General features: G+C 37.9%; 1 long non-coding RNA gene across 2 annotated transcripts; it reads right to left on the bottom strand.

Moving 5' to 3' along the window:
* Positions 1-1293: 1293 nt before the first annotated feature.
* Positions 1294-4949, bottom strand: LOC130738813 (uncharacterized). Of its 2 annotated transcripts, none has more exons than XR_009019597.1 (6): positions 4445-4949; positions 4205-4331; positions 4065-4116; positions 2645-3099; positions 2425-2529; positions 1294-1899 (listed from the first exon to the last, which is right to left on the bottom strand). It is a non-coding gene; the product is annotated as an uncharacterized LOC130738813 (long non-coding RNA). The 2 variants fall into 2 exon arrangements; XR_009019598.1 differs by having other exon boundaries at positions 4223-4331.
* Between the last annotated feature and the right edge of the window lie 383 nt (positions 4950-5332).

The raw sequence follows: 5332 nt of genomic DNA, 5'->3' as shown, positions 1-5332 counted from the left end.
AACACGAGTAGGGACTTATTCTGATTAAAAATAAATTTCCAGGGATTCGGAATCGGAAAAAAAAAACTTAGGGACTTATTTTCGTACGACAGACAATTTCAGGGACCTACAGAGTATTTAAACCTAATATAAAATAGTGTACAAAATATCTGATGTAGCTGCCCATTGGATTTGTTAGGGCGACATCACAATTTTTTTGTTGAGGGAAAATAAACTTTTCATTTGCTGTAAGTGTGTAAAAGTTGCTAAATGTAAATTTGATCAAAAGTTACTAAAACGCTGAACCATTGAACTTGTTTAAGAAAAACTTTCAATGAAAAAGAATTAAACATACTAAACAACAATTAGTTTTAGGGTTTGTCTAAAATTTTAGGGATCTTCTAACTTACCCTTTAACCCCATTTTAAGTGGAACTTCCATGTTTAAGATAAGTGAATTAAAAAATTAAACACTTTTTATTTGAACTTTTATACATAAACTTATTGGTTCATCTAGGATGAGGTTATAACTTCACGGGCAAATTAGAAAAATATCGATACTCTATCTTACCACTCCACTCATTCGTTTTGCGTTGGGATTTAAGAAGAATGTATTAATTTTTTCAATGCGCACAACCTCCTCCCCTCCATTATGAGTAGCTTTTATTCTGCATGCTCCTCTACATGCTCTTCCACAACTGGTTCTCTTTGAGATGATATGCTCTGAGAAAGATCCTCTGCTGAATTGTTTACATCAGGTGATTCTTCTTCATATTGTTGTTGCTTTTGCATGTGAACCTTTGTGATTAAGCACTTCCTATCCTAGTTGGATTGATTTGATGTTATCTTGGAGTTCATTCATGGATTCCTCCACTACTACAGAAAAGGCTTATCGCCACGGTTAAACCCGCCCTTTTGCCACGGTTGAACCGTGGCAATAGCTCCCGTGGCAATTGCTCAATTGCCACGGTTGAACTTCGAACCGTGACAATTGATTCGCTGTTGCCACAGTTGGAAAAGGGAAACCGTGGCAATATGTGGCATCTGTTGCCACGGTCCAAGGAGGAACCGTGGCAATAGATGACCTCTATTGCCACGGGCCAGGGAGGAACCGTGGCAATATATGACCTCTATTGCCACGGGCCAGGGAGGAACCGTGGCAATATGTGTCTCTATTTTGGCAAATATTGTATACAAAATATGCCCTTTTTGGATTTTTTTTTTATTTGATATGGTCTGTACATAAATTGCAGTGCATTTTAAATAGGAGGGGAGGGGTGTTTGAACCCATAAGCAAGAAAAAATACAAGAAAAATAAACTTGCAAAAAATCACATGTTGAGAACAACAACATTCACATATTACAGCCAAGAGAACCTACATTCAAATATTCCAGCCAAGAGAATAACAATACTGAACCCACTTCACTAATTTGTCCAAAACAATACTAATAATATTAATAACTAATTGTTCTTGAGAACATACTCTCTCAAGTGAGCTATAAAAACTACTCTAGGGCCAATATCATGGAAAGTCCTGGCCAAATATGAGAATGCAATGAAGTAGACAAAAAACCACCTCTTCATATAAGAAGCTTCAAGCCAGTTAAAAACTCACCTCTTCATATAAGAAGCTTCAAAGCCAGTTTGTTATATATCCTTCTTCAATCAAGATGAGTGGATGCAATTTAGTCTTTCTAATCAAGATGTAACTGAATTTCTTCTAATTAGAAACCAAAAGATGTGACTGAATTTAGTAGAGTACCAAGTAAGGGCTTCCCTGAAACATATACAAAACAAGTAGAGTGAAGGTGAAATTTCAGGTTGAGCCTGAGATAAGATATTAAAAGAGTTGAAATCCTTCCCTTAAATTTTGCAAGCTACTTCTATATGCATCTAGTAGAGTACCAAGTAAGGGCTTCCCTGAAACATATACAAAACAAGTAGAGTGAAGGTGAAATTTCAGGTTGGAGATTATGACAAAGAAGTTTCTATTCTAAACTATTTTGAACTATTTACTTATGCATCGCCTGAGATAAGATGTTAAAAGAGTTGAAATCCTTCCCTTAAATTTTACAAACACAGCTAAAGGTTGGATCAAGGTGATAGTATATACAAGGTAGTAGCAACAAAAGAAACAAGAAGTGCAACATATGACTAGGGAAGTAGAATAGCCTAAAATGTAGTGTTGTTGAGTTCAATCAACCCTAAAAATCCTCCAATTCCTTTCCATCACTGTTTAAAAAAGCCCAGGCAGACAACAATGATCCTGTTATTAGTAGTAACTTAACATCTCCTTGTAACCAACGTTGACATTGATTGGATTGCAAAAGATGATTTGGAAAATTAGTAGTTGATTAATATTATGAAGTAGAAAAATAAAAGGAATTAGTATGATGCAGATTGCATAAAGTGAAGAAGAGATGAGGGAAGAAAGAAATAAAATACCTTCCTAAGAAAATGAAACCATTGAGGAGGAAACACTGGCCGGTTCGCACCAAAAGCATGTTCGCACCATGCTACTGCTTCATAAGAGCCAAAGCAGTTCCTAGACTACAAGTGTTAGTGTGGTAATTGAAGTCAATTCTGAGGTGGGAAAACAACAAAGAAGAGCCATACAGATTGCAGCTCAAAATTTCAATAATCATTCAAGGACTCAGAACATTACCCTTTTATTCCATGACTCTGTCTGCAGGAAACCCTTTACAAGCAGCTTCAACGGGTGATTATCATAAACTTGATTATGATCCTATTGTCATTATCTCTTAAATCCAATCCAGTGAGAGAATCAAAGAAACTATCTCGATAGAAAAGAAGCAAGCAATAAATAGTAAAAGCAGAATCATAAATTACGGGATACTGAAAAGAAGCAAGCGATAAAAGTTTTGGCCAGTAGGATAGCCTATGTGGCTTCCTTTATCTTATCTTCTACAAGCTCAATGCACCGGTACAACACCAACTAAAGTGGATTTATTGTGCATAAAGTGTCAACTGCAAGCTGATCATAATCATTCTTGTTCTCTGCCAATATACCTGTCACTAAGGTCCGCAAAGGAAGCAACCATTCATTGAAGGCCTTCAACAAAGTGTTCCTTGATAGGACACCAGTGCAGTTTGTCTTTCCTGTTATAAAAGCAATTGCAAAACCTTCATAAATAGACTTTAATTTAGATTATGTTTAGCAACTACCAATTATTAAACCACTACAAAGATGTAACTAGTTCAAACTTTTCAGGGACACTCACAAAAGAAAATTCTAGGTAAACATGTTTCTGTTCAGGAACACAGCTAGTCATTCAAGAGGATCATTAACACAAAAGCTTGTTTTTCATCTTCCAAATCCTTGAAATTTAATATAAGAAGTCCTATTATGTAATTTTTCCCAATTCTTTTTGTTATAAATATAATATAAAATCATTCATGTGTCTTCTTCACCCAAAAGCTTAAGCTTTGGGATATTTGATTCATGGCATAGTATCATAACCTCTATGAATAAGTGGTCTAGAGTTCAATCCTTGTTACCCATTATTCTAATAAAAAGTTTGAATTTCAGCATAAGCTAGGTGAGGTTGTATATTGTCCATGCTTCAAACCCAATAAGCTCTTGAGTGAGAGGGCATGTGTTAGAACTAGTAATGCAAGAGAGAAAGAAGAACACTGATTCAGAAGAAAAGAATTGCCCAGAATCAATGTGATTCTGAATTGAGAGATGTATTATCTATTGAAAGAGAGAATAAGTTTATGTGAAAGATGTAACTGATTCCTGATGAATCAGTGCCTCCAACTACCAACTTCCCAAAAACTAACTTCAGCAGCACACCTCTAATTTTATTTATACTAAAAGAGTATTCCTAAATCCTAACTAACAACAAAAACAAAAAGTACTAACTAACAATTAGTTGGCCATTTTACTTATTCTGGTGCCTAACATACACCTTATGTCTATCTTTAAGACTCAACCTATCAGCATGTTTTAAATATAATCTAAAATCACTCATGTGTCTTCACCCAACAGCTTTAAGTTTTTGAAATATTTGTTTCATGGCACTTTTTATTGCTTTATTTGAGATTTCATTGATTTTACATACCTGAAGATTCTGTCATCAATACAAATCTGTATAGGTTGAGAGCAGACAACACCTGTAGGTAATAATTCAGTCAGAGCATAACCCAAAAAACAGATGATAAAAATGCAGAATGCTTCTTCCAATAGATACACTCAAGATACCAGGATTTCGTAAATTACAAAAGCACATGAAACAGCAAAAGAAACTAGGGTTCTCAGAGACGCGGTGATGGCTGCACGGAACCAGGGCTCGATGAAGAGAGACGGCGCGGACTAGGGTTCCCTCACTCTGCGTGAAAGATGAGTGAATCTTAAAATAAACCCAGATCATTCAACATCTCACAATTTAAACAAAGTAACACTCAATAAGAGCACACAAGTTAGAAATCAATAACATTCAACCTGAAAAACCCAAATTTAAGAACCCAGATCTTCAAACCCACACCCATTCTGTCTCCTCCTTCCTGTATCCTCTCCTCAAACCCTCTTCACTGACCTTCAAACCCCCAAATCACCATTGACCTTCGAAACCCAAACCCCAAACACCACTGCCGCCACTCTTCCTCTCCCTAAACGCCACCACAACCACTTTCCCTTCTCAATCTGAAGCTGGGCTCCACTTCCCCTCCTCCATTCGCACCACCATCACCCAAATCGCTCCTCCATTCACACCACCATCACCCAAATAGCCATCACCACAGTCGTTCGAAACCCAAACCCCAAACACCACTGCCGCCACTCTTTCTCTCGCTCGAAGAAGAAGCGTCGCCGAAGCCTGAAGCGGTTCTCGAGACGGTCGATGTTCCTGTTTGACGCGTCCATGGAGGATTCGCTGATGCGAGAGTGCGAGAACAGTAGAGACTGAGAGGGAAAAGGGAAAAGATTGGCGCAGCTAGGGTTAGTGAGAGAAAAAAAATTAAAATTTGGGTAGCTTATAACCCCTATTGCCACGGTCCCTCCAAAAAATAATAAAATATTTCCTCCTTTTGCCACGGTTCCGCCTATAACCGTGGCAATTGAGCTATTGCCACGGTTCCGCCTATAACCATGGCAATTGGGGCGTGGCCATAGGCCATTTCTGTAGTAGTGCTCACAACCTGCACCAATTGTTTGGACGTGAGAATCTGGTATGAATAACTCTCTCTTGAGGTGGTGGATAATGGAGGGATCGTGCGGTGATAGTCCTAGTGGTCACGACTCACGACGGAGCTTCAGGTTCTGTAAGACCCGGATTTTCAGAACAAGTTAATTTCCGACTCACGCGTGGAATCAGTGTAAGTGTGACAGGAG

This window comes from Lotus japonicus, chromosome 2, assembly GCF_012489685.1.
Source record: "Lotus japonicus ecotype B-129 chromosome 2, LjGifu_v1.2".
Classification (NCBI taxonomy): domain Eukaryota; kingdom Viridiplantae; phylum Streptophyta; class Magnoliopsida; order Fabales; family Fabaceae; genus Lotus; species Lotus japonicus.
Note: the sequence above shows the minus strand (reverse complement) of the source record. Positions and strands in the feature narration are given on the sequence as shown.